At 30.7% G+C, this 12,026-nt stretch overlaps 1 protein-coding gene and 1 long non-coding RNA gene across 5 annotated transcripts in view; both read left to right on the top strand.

The window, feature by feature from the left end:
* LOC128201364 (uncharacterized) overlaps positions 1-3,998 on the top strand; it is a 53,992-nt gene extending 49,994 nt beyond the window's left edge. Inside the window, exon 3 of the long non-coding RNA XR_008253214.1 lies at positions 2,220-3,998. This is a non-coding gene — a long non-coding RNA (uncharacterized LOC128201364). The remainder of the gene's footprint in view (positions 1-2,219) is intronic.
* LOC113520263 (klarsicht protein) overlaps positions 1-12,026 on the top strand; it is a 384,839-nt gene that overhangs the window by 262,398 nt on the left and 110,415 nt on the right. The window lies entirely within an intron of this gene.

Genomic DNA, 12,026 nt, shown 5'->3' with positions numbered 1-12,026 from the left:
TTGCATCTACCGTAATGGTACGTAAAACAATACTCTTATCGTCAGCTTGCTATTTTTTATAATATGCAATGCCATTATTTTTGGTATAGCTCGGCTAATTATTTATGTAGATAGATATACAGTACTAACAGTGTACGTACAGTGCTGTGTTTACGTAGTATTTTTTTAAATATAACAAAAACACTCATAATAATCTACTGATAACTGACGGTTAGATAAGATGTCCTTAGTGATATTTCAACGTCAATAAAATAAAAATAAATATACATATTTTAAAATAAAAAAATAAAACATAATTACACTATGCTTTAGATTGTTATACTCCTTACATGCAATATTTTTTTTTATTTTTATTATTTTCAGTGCCAAAAAGAGGTCATATAATGTATAGTGATAAATACATTAAATGTATTTAATTTTACACAAAACACTGAATTACCAAACCCTGTACTCTTAGTGCTTTCGATCGCTGTCGTGTACTGGTTAATGTTAGTATAAATATAAGTACATATACATTCACAAGTGGCAACCCTAAATCCAATATAAACGTACTTCATGCAGCTGTAAACCGTGGGAGGGGCGACATATGGTTTGATATTATTATTTACTACGTACTACAATGTACAACGACCACCGTCGTTGTGGACTTGCTCTATTTTCGTGTGGTATTCTGATATTGATCTTGTAATGTATTATTTATGGGATTTATATTGATTGATGACGTATAAAGCTAGCCAATATATAATTAAAGCTTAGTTGAAACTAGTAATTTTGTGTAAAAGCTTAGCTCCAATCGCTTTACATACTACTTAATGGCAAAGAGTACTATTCCATTTAAATAATATTTTTATTAACGGTGTATAGTACACCCTGCACAAGATGGGATGATGACATCAGGGAAGTGGCTGGTATAACATGGGACAGACTGGCTTAAGAAAGACGAGAATGGAAACGTTTGGAGGAGGCCTTTGCCGATTGGTGAATTACAGAAAATAAGCAACAAGCAATTACTAAAATAAATTATTTTGTTTTATTATGTTTTTTAAAGTTTAATGTTTGTTTTAAAGCAGTGTTAAGTTGATCTGAATAAAGGCTGTTTATTTTACTTTTTATTTTATATATCTGTGCCTCTAGTGAGAAAGGGTTCAATTCAAAATGGTCACTTTTCAGGAGAGCCAAAAAACTATTTTAAATAAAGAATAAAAATTCTGCTGCTTTTATTATTTGCTAATTGAACAAGTCAATGATTGCATTTATAGTAATTTTTTCTCCTCTTTCTTATGAAATTGTCGGTTTTTGTGTAAAACCTATAGTTTTAAAAATAATTCTATTATACCTAATCATACTTAACAAAAATATTAAAATTATGATGTGAAAATAGTTTTAAGTTGAATTAAAACTATTTTATTGAAGTATTGAAGAAAAACAATGTTGTGTATTTTACGCTATAAAAAATAATCGCTATTAAATGGTGTAAAAGGGTTCAAATCGAACTGATTCATTTTACAAAAATAATTTTTGTAAAATATTGTAGTTTTATTTCTAATTATGACTTTTTTACCACAAATATTTTGTTAATTGTAGCCTTTTACATGTTTACTATCTCTATTGTTTTTAAAGATATCGTTACGATTCTTATACCATTCGAAAGAGAAAAATTTGCTTATTTAAAGTAGCCTAAAAAAGAAAAAGGCTATAACTTGAGTTATACCCTTTCTCACTAGAGGCACAGATATAGTAGGTATTTCTATGATACTTAGAATGACACACATGACATAATAGGCTATCGGCTCACTCTATAAAAGATGGTAACCGTCATCTATAGACATGAATGCCGTCATAGAATACACTGTGGTGCCTATTGGTACATTTCATGCATAGATAATCCTTAGGATTTCAGTGTTATGCCTTTATACTCTGTAATTTCACTGCTATAATGTAGTCTTCAAACCCACTACCGAAACTCGAGTGGGACAGAAATACACACTCAGATGACATCTGTACAAAATTGCTACACATAAAATAATATCGAATAATACTCATGTAGGATATAAGTAATTTGGTGGCAGTAATGATATTCAACATCTTATTGTTAAAAATAAACGCGACTTATCTTTTATAATGTAACTTGATAATATTTCTTTATAATATGAAAATATATCTACTATATTTTATATGTATTTCTAATTATTCTAATAAAATGCATTCTTTATTTCCAGGTAAGACGTGTTCTTTCATCGCATCGCACAAATGGGTATTTATAAATTAATCATATTCCAGTTTATATTTAGACTGGTTATAAATTACCACCAAATTTGTCTAAACGATTACTCAGTAACAGCGGTGAGACGGGTTAGAAGATAAATTTTCACTTAGAGCCAGATTTAAAAATGATCTGTATGTTCTGATACGTGGGTTCAAATTGATTTGGCGTGATACGTAATATAAAACAGAAGCGTGGCCATTTATTTAGTGTCCCGCATCCAATTACAATCGTAATGGTTTGTAGCTACTGTCTACTGTCAGTGACATTTGTTGGGGCTGCATATCACACTGTCACGAACAATAAAAGATGGAGAAAGTGATTTTTAATTTATTTTTATTAGAACTCTGTAATATGTCGCTTTGAAGCCAACGTACCTGATATATAAGCCTAAACGGCGTAATTTTGTGTGAGATGAAAATGGTATAGCGATCTAGCCTGCGGTATCGGTATACACTGGCTGACCAGTAAGAGGTTGATGGCTGATGAACATAAAATCGAGTCAGTTGGAAAATCGTGATAAATTCATCAGAAATTACCCACGATGGTTTCAATGGGAGCCACGTAGCAGTTGACCTGACAAAAATAATAACAATTGCTAGCAAAGTGACTGTTAGACTCCATTACTAACAATTTTCTTCCCTTTCTGAAATGCGTAGATGTGACCTTTCAGCGATGAGATGTTATTGCACGAGTCCTGTGAAGTTGTCGGGGCCTTTCTGCGCTTTTGTATGGAGGTAGGATGACTATGTCATCTATATGCTAAATGACTCATTTCGGAAAATATAGTACGTTATGATTCTGTTAAATTATATCAAATTAACAAGGCAAAGATGAAAAACAATTTTTACGAAGTTTTTGTAAATTTTGAACATTTTGGTCTATATATATAATAAATTGGACATAATATATATTTATTTTATAGAATAGATGAATACAAACGTATCTTACAAAATTCTCAATATGATTATATCGTAATATTGTAATTTACTTTTTGAATTACCGAAATTCTAAAAATGAATATTTTGACTAGATAATTTTTCTATATTAAATACTAGAGATAAGGCCCGACCTCGTACAGTTAGATAGAATTTTTGAAATATTCAACATATTTAATTGTAAATAATATGTAATAAATGTTATAATATGTAATAAAATTTAATTTCTGACTTTATTCATTACAAAAAAACAATCAAATTTTATTTATTAATATATATCATATGATCATGATAATTTTTAGTTATGAATATAGACCACGAGTCATATTGAAATTTGAATTCTGTAACTCAGACAGGACGTGAGTAATCAACAATAGTAATTAATTACTAAGATATGAGTAAAGCTGATATAAATGATATATAAATTATCTGTATTTTACAGGATATACAAAGTTTTTTCTTTTTAATTTAATATAAAGGCACAATCACAATTCACAATAAGTATTAATTTAATAATATATATTACGTGATGTAATTTATGGTAAGCCATAGTTTAAAGAGTTATTAATTTAATTTATTTTTGTTTAAAAAACTTATAAATTGACGTTGCGTCGTGGTCTCTAGTGTAGACTGTCTCGTATTGGATTGGTTATTAACCGAATTTAAAAATAAGGAGGTTCTTAATTCGATTGTATTTCTTTTCATGTTTGTTACCTCATTAGTTGTAAACCAATTTGGTAAAATTCTGTTTTTTATTTAGAAGGATATTCATATAGATGCCATAGCATTTTTTTTTTTGTGGAAAACAATCTTATATTTTTATGGTCTGCTAAGAGTCGGTTGATAATACGTATTTATTTTCAAATTATATTGTTTCACATCTTCCTTAGTTTTCAAGTGATTTTTCAAATTGTTTAACGTATTCATTGACAATCGACGGCTATATATAAGTATGACTATTCAGTAACATCTAACGATTTTATTCTTGTTTTGTGAAGTTATATACTATTATTTTTTATGAAAAATTAAATAGCAAAAGAGACTAATGACCCATCTGATGGAAAGATCAAAATACACTGCGATTGTCATGGTGACCCCCTTTTCAGTTCTGAGGACTGAGATGTTTTGCTTCCTTATTTTATAATTTCATTGCCATATTCCTATTTTATTTAAATTTTTCCGACTACATTGATTTAGTTCTTGCGGTAAATTCTCTTACTGGATTACGTGACGGTATAATATAATGCACACTTTTCAAACCGTGCCTCGGACTAGCCGTTATACCTATAGCTTCTTGTTATCACGGACGATAACCTCGTTTTGTTTATCGTTATAATAATTTTAACTCTTATCATTCAAGTTCAAAATTGCAATAAGATAAAATAATTTATGTTAATCAACACAAGATAGAGATTTATTGGCTTAATTTTACTTTTTTATGCGACTTAAAATGACTTAGCTGATGGTACATTTGAAAGTCGTAATCTGCGCATATAGGCATAAATACCATCATAAGATATCACAGAATACGCTGTAATATCAATGGTCTCTCTCGTGTGTTTCTTTATTGTGGATGATCCAAAGAGTTAACTTTAAATGGAGAGTTACAAAAATGTCGAAATGTATTAATTTAATTAACACTTAACTGAATCTTGAAACTCCCACACTTGAAAATCAATTTGTAAATATATTGATAGAAAAAAATACTACATAGGACCACTTTACTAGTAAATACACCTGACCATTTTAATATTTAAATGTGATAATTAATTAAAATTGTCTTTACAAGATTTGTTGTAAAGAACTCACATATAAGTTATTTATATAATTTCCTTTTCACCAATTTCTTTAACTGCCACCCAACGGCCCCCTTCTTTTTCTTCAAACTTTCTTCCATACCGCATGAGGCAGATACCACCAACAAATATATTCCCAAGCAGCGGATGATCTTAGGCAGGCGGCTGGTTGTAAAACCAAAAGCCAAAACCTTATGTAATAAAATAATATTTCACTAACCCCAAATAATTGGGATAAGGGCGTTGATGATGATGAATTGCATTATAGTTTCGTTTTGTGTGTAAATATTGAACACCTAAGGTATTAAGTTTATAGTACAAATCTGTGGTTTGACCGTTCCTACCGCAATTGCTATGAAATGACCGCAATTTACTAGTTCACACGGTAGAACTAGAGCGGAAGAATCGTGTAATCTGTAGGGTCATCTGCTATGTACCGTGTTACGTTCATTGTTTCTTTAGATGCTTTTATCGATACAAGACGCGTAGGAGCGTCAACTGCTTAGAAAGTATCCAATTACTCGATAGAATCGATTCGTTTATCTACTATCGACTAGAACTGTCCGGCCTACGTATGGGCTGATATTGAGAAATGTTGGGAATATTGCTTTATAGGGATGATTTATTTTCAATTTGATTATTGTCGATGGTATTATAATCAAGTACATGTATAATTTTGAGAGTATTGTTAAGACTGAATTAGATTTGGAATTTCAAATATAACGCCTCTTTTCTATGGAAATTAACCGTAACATTCATAGATTAATTTTCAATGTGATTCAAAATCACTAAAGAAGTACCTGATGATAAATTGTTAGCAGATGTGACGTGCGTGTTAATCTGTTAAACTCTTCTATTTTACATCTAAGAGGTTCATTTGCAGCCCTTAATTTCTGCAAGAACTAATTAGTATACTGCTTTAATTAAACGTAACCCCATTCGATTCGATTTCATCCTGTCATGCTCTATTTCGTAATTTCACCATCATCTGTACTTATTGTCGTTAAATGAAACAGAAAAATAGAAACGTATAGGCGCGTAGTGGGCAATAGATAATCATTAGAATATGTCATGTCACAGTAAGCCCATCAACTGTCACAAACGTTTGCAACACAAATCATCGTAGCAAATTATCATCGGTCATGATTGCAAAGTATTGTGATAATGCCCTCTTGTGAAACTTGTATATCAGTTCACTAATTCAGCAGTCGGAAAACTATTACAGAATAGGGTCAAAAGTGTTACTGAATGTGGTAATGATCGGTACATTCTGACTTATGAATTTGAGTGACGATCAAGCCGCGTTGTGGGAAATGACCTTTACTATCCAACACTGATTGATATGAAGGTATCTGATTGATTGTTTGTTTTGGTAAATATTAGATGTTTATTTTAAATCATTAACGCTTTTGTACAAGACCACAAAAGAAGTAACGGTACGTACAAGAAAAATAATGAACAAGAATAAATGCATGAATATTTATAATTATTAATATTAAATATGATCAGTATATAGATGTTAAGAATAGGTATAAGTCCACATATTTCGCCATAGATAGAGAGATACTCTTGGTTCCTCCAAAAGATTACAATAGTAAACTTATTATAAATATAAATAAATACATAATAATTAAGCTTACAAAAATTAAAGAACGTAAAAGTATAAAACTAAGTAGGAAGCGTTAATACCGTGGCTGCTGATGGTATATTAATGCCAACAGTTATCTACGAGTATTTTGAAGCTGATTTGAAATAAATTTACGTGAGAGTTTTGGGCAATACCATTTTAACTTAACTGTTAGTTTAGGTGAAGTCCTCGTACATTCAGTTATCATTATATTAAAACATGGAATATTCTAGGTAGATGACAAGGTTATTTTTAACTAGTATTTGTAATTTAAATCAATAATACACATGTAATACGACGACTTATGTATTTGATTTGCACATCCTACGTATTCTACGAACAAACTAATGATCAAAGCTAAGTTGATGTAAAATAAATATTAAAATCTAAATTGTTAATATTTGACGTAGCTTGTCCATCTTTGCGTTACTGTAAATTTATTTAAAATGTGTACTTTATAATCAACTTACAATTTTTTCAATGAGAGCCTTCATTCGCGATTTCATTACATTCGATTCTAATATATAAATAAGATTATTTTATACTGATAATTTGATAAATGTTTATTCGTAGGCAATATCATTATTAAACATAGTTATTTGCATTACATATTGCTGTGTTCGCTTTGTTTTGTTTGTTTGTTGTTTCTTTAAGTTCTGTATACTCTTCTTCTTCTTATTACCCTGATTTCCATATGTTATGTTATATAAATGTGTTTGTTACCTTTAAGTTAATAGATCGTCAGGAGATTTTGTATAGATATTGTATTAATAAGATTACTATTTCGATCCATTCGAAATTTCAATATTTTCGCCACTGCTAGTCATTTAGTTAGATATGTCGCTTTCTGTAGAGATAATGAGTGGTTTTTATAATGTGTAGTTTTTGGAACACTTTCCCTTGTCAGTGGTTAAAATATTTGCTCGTTTATTTACAAAAGAAAAACTGCACTGGCGTATTTACAAGTATTATTATTGGTTACCCTAATTCTAATAAAATTAATATTGTATATGATAATTAAAATTTAAGCAAACGAATAATTAACCCGACCATGTCCTATATTATACAAATAAACAATTGATTGGATAATATCGATGTGTTACTAATTTCATTTATATAGTCGTTCTAAGATAAATTTTAACAAAGCTTGTTTATTTTTTCATTCAATTATATTAAAACAGACTAAAAAAAGACAATGATTTCATTTATAGGCGACGGTTACCACTTTCCATCAGGTGGGCCGTCAGCTTGTTTGCCATTCTAAGTTGTATAAAAAAAAAAATTCTCTATCGTTAAATTGTAGTAATATTATCTTCTTGATAATTTTTTTTACTGTATAACTGAGGAGATTGCAGTAAAATGAAATTTTATCCTAAGTGCATGTGTTTGTTACGTGCTAATTTTAATTTGCCAGAAGTATCAGCATGCGGCGTTTCCTCACTATAGAACAGTTTGGCATTTAGGTCAGTTAAAGATAATTTTCGAAGTATTTCTCAGGTGCATGATACTATAGTTATAGTTAACTATGTAAATATATTTGGGTAACTTTATTGTATACTTCCTTTTTGCTCACTTTTTCTTACAAGTGGATTTCAGAAATAAAAATACCAATTTAATAGATCACTTTAAGATGGTGGATCAATATAAAATACACAATATTTTAATTTAAACCTTTAGGAATACAACTGCGAAAACCACATCTTATTTAGTGGTGTAGTTTTTACGTGTTGCAGGAACAGACAGACCGATAGATAAAATTTCTAAAAATTATTGTTTTGGTTTCTATTAATCCTATTTATATTCCTCATATCGATTGTTTTAATGTCTCCCATGTACAGACATTGCCTAGTTACAATTTTATTATTATAATAAGAAATAATCTCCCACGTGTTGTTAACCTAATTTTGCTAAACCTTTTCCATCATATGCCCAGCAGAATCTATGATTAGAAATAGATTTACTACCAAGAGTGATCTCATGAATTATGTATCCTTATTACCAGTAAGTGATTAATTGATCGCCTCTTATGATCTTACGGTTCATTACTAATAAGTAATCGTTTAATACGTGTCTATCTGTCTGTACAAGGTATGAGATATATCATTAATTTATTTCCTTGCGATAGTTTAAGGTCAGATAAAAAAGTACATTTTGCAAATGTGAGCAATAAATCTTTTCCATTCAATCAAGTGTACTTCTTATAAGTTATTTACTTATTTTGATTGTATATATTCATTGTTTATATTATTTTATTAAGAATTATAATTACTTATGATAGTATTTCTTGCCACTGTATAGTATTTATAATACATCACATTTCGACATCATCATATTTCGATTGCCCGTACACTATCCCCGTAGTTACCGTTCCGTGCCGTTCCGTAGAACTGTTCTTGGTGCCAACTCCACTGTACCACGTTTTTGCAAGCTGTTGAATGATTGCAAGCAACACTTGGATATTCACTTCGATAAAAAAGCGGATTTCTTTAGGAAAGCATTACAGTTAAATTAAATAGCTAAAACTTATGTGAAGCAATCATCTATTGAATCTAAAAAACTATACCAATGTCAAATACCTCAAGAAATTGTTATACCATATTATTGTTTTTGTTAATTAGCATGCTGTGTTTCCTTTAAAATGATTGTACACTAAGTATAAATAGACAGTAATTTTAATATTAAATCTTATCAGTGTAACAATTGCTAGGAACCCAATAAAGATAAAATAAAATAAAAATCACAAAATTAACAAATAGAAAATGAATTCGTTGGAAAATATGAATCTGTGTTAATGGTTACAGATCTGATCTTAGACGATATCAATGTTTAAAGTATAATGTTAGATTTGAAAAGAATGAATTAGTAGTCCTCTTAATTATGGATGCTGAGGAAATTTTAATTTAATACCCTACATTACAATGAGACCCCACACATGCAACCCACGTGATCATTACAAAATGCTATAAAACATTAACATTACACAAGAAACTTGCATCAATAGTGACAACAAATTATAACATTTACTAAATCGCTGTGGTCCAACAATTGCCAATCTTCTATAAGAAAAAGTGGGGCGATCTATAAATTAATGCTGCGCGTGAGTCGACCATACTGTAAAGAGGCCCAAGGTCGCTGGAAGTGTTCCAGATTTTGTTGTTTTTTTTTTTTGTTAAGTGTATTAGGAATTTCATTGGCGAAATCTATGAAGGATTATTGAGATTATTTATAAACACATATTGATCCAAAATTACAGAACTCGGTTCTTTATCTAACAGATAAACGTTGAAATGGTTTTTCAACAGTGGGTAAACTAGGAGAATATTCACCAAAGCAGTTCTAATAATTGTACTAGTCTGTATAAACTCGCACAGCTGGGCAAAGTAGCTAGTTCGTCCATCTTAGGTACAAACACAAATATGAATTACGAACATCTCTAATCCTGTTAATATTGTAATTATTGAAATTTAAGTTTTATGTATGTTCAGATGTTTGTGATGATTCGGCAAGGAGTCAATGGATGCAGGTGGCTCTGGACCATTCCTTATGGCAGTCTATGGGGGGACCTATATTCAGTAGTGGATGATTAATCGCTAATATGATGATGATGTTTGTTATTCAATCATGCTTGTGAGTGAACTGATTGAATGAAATTTGGTGCACGGGTAGGTTATCCTGACTTAACCACAGGACACGTTATATATTGATTCACGTAAGTAGAACCGTGGGAAACGATATTGTAATAAATATGGAAGTATGTACCAAGATTTTAAAGTTGAGATAATTATTGGAGTAACTGTTAGTCCCGGTCAGATTAACACTAAAAGCGTGGCTTGACAATGTGTCAAAAGCAATTTGTTCGCTTTCACCACACCAAAGAAATCCAGGGAGTCGGGTTACTTTCCAAAGTAACAACCAATAAAGGATGTTTTACATTTTGTGGAAATGGCTACAGCTTGTAAACAAGCCGCGGCTGGTAATGGCGGACGTGTATTTTTATATGCAACTTGGAATGGCAAACAAGCTGTTAGCTCAACTGATTGAAACTGGTAACCATTGCCTAAACGAATAGATATCAACCTCGGACATGATACTCCCACATGTGTTTCCATTCCGCAGAACCGGTGTTATGCTTCCATATATTTTCGTTTCCATATTTACCTTTTAAATCCTAACAGCTATGTTAGGCTTTAAACTTACTATTAGCATAATGCCGCAGCCAACATCTGATTTGCACTAAAACATAGCAAGACAAATTTTATATCATTTAAAGTCCCCAGAGGGACTTTGTACAAGCCATTCGTTTTGATTGAAATTGGCATAACTTTTTCGCAAATTTTTTCCTGAGGAAAAATTCCAGTCTTTAAAAAAAGAAAGGCCCTTACTGCTGATGTGGAATGAACACGCATGGTAGATAGATTCTAATTGTCAGATACTTTATTATTCACTGACAAAGATGTATTTAATAAAAAAGAAAATAGAAATGTGAATAGTAGGGGTGGTAAGAATTACTACTTCTTCATTAAGTTCAGTTATAAAGTCACTGAAGATGGCACTTTCTTTTTAAACTGACAATCCTTCGAATAGAAAATGGTAACCGTTACCTATAAACATGAGCAATTTCATAAACATTACAGAATACTTTGTGATTCTCATCGTACACTTGATGCATTGCTATTCCTAAGGACTATGGTTGTTATGCCCGTGTACTCTGTAATTTCTCTACTATATCCTACCCATCAAACCGAAACACAGCTGCTTTATGTCAGAAACAGGGGGGAAAGGGATTGTTAGTAATAGGGTCTAATTTCCTCATTACTGGTAATACACTCTATCAGGTCGACCTTCACGCGATTTCCACTGGAAACTATCGTGATTAATTCTAGTGGAATTCGTCACGATAATAATAATAATAATAAAGTCTTTATTGCGCACAGTAAAGATGTATACAAGGAGTATTTATACAGAACGTGCATATACAAAAGGCGGCCTTATCGCTACAAGCAATCTCTTACAGACAACCTGGAATAAAGAATGGATAAGTACAGAGAGAAAGGTAGATGGCGCAAATCAGACACAGTAAATGCATAAAAGGAATCAGACAAAATGCAAAAAATTCTAAATATAAAAATAAGATTACATAACCTAAATAAACATACATATATAATAAAAATAATAATACATAAACATACATATATAATATAAATAATAATACATAAACATACATATATATAATATAAATAATAATACATAAACATAAATATACTAAATAGATCAAGATAAATCACACATAGTAAACGTCAAAGCAAATTAGAGAGATAGGAAATGAGATTTTACCTGCCTCTTGAACGAGGCAAGAGATTGCGCTGATCTAATAGAAAGAGGTAAGGAGTTCCAGAGACGGA

The sequence above is a fragment of the Galleria mellonella genome, unplaced genomic scaffold, assembly GCF_026898425.1.
Source record: "Galleria mellonella isolate WM207_F2 unplaced genomic scaffold, CSIRO_AGI_GalMel_v1 utg40, whole genome shotgun sequence".
Lineage (NCBI taxonomy): Eukaryota > Metazoa > Arthropoda > Insecta > Lepidoptera > Pyralidae > Galleria > Galleria mellonella.
The sequence above is the reverse complement of the archived record's forward strand: the minus strand, read 5'-3'. Positions and strand labels throughout refer to the sequence as shown.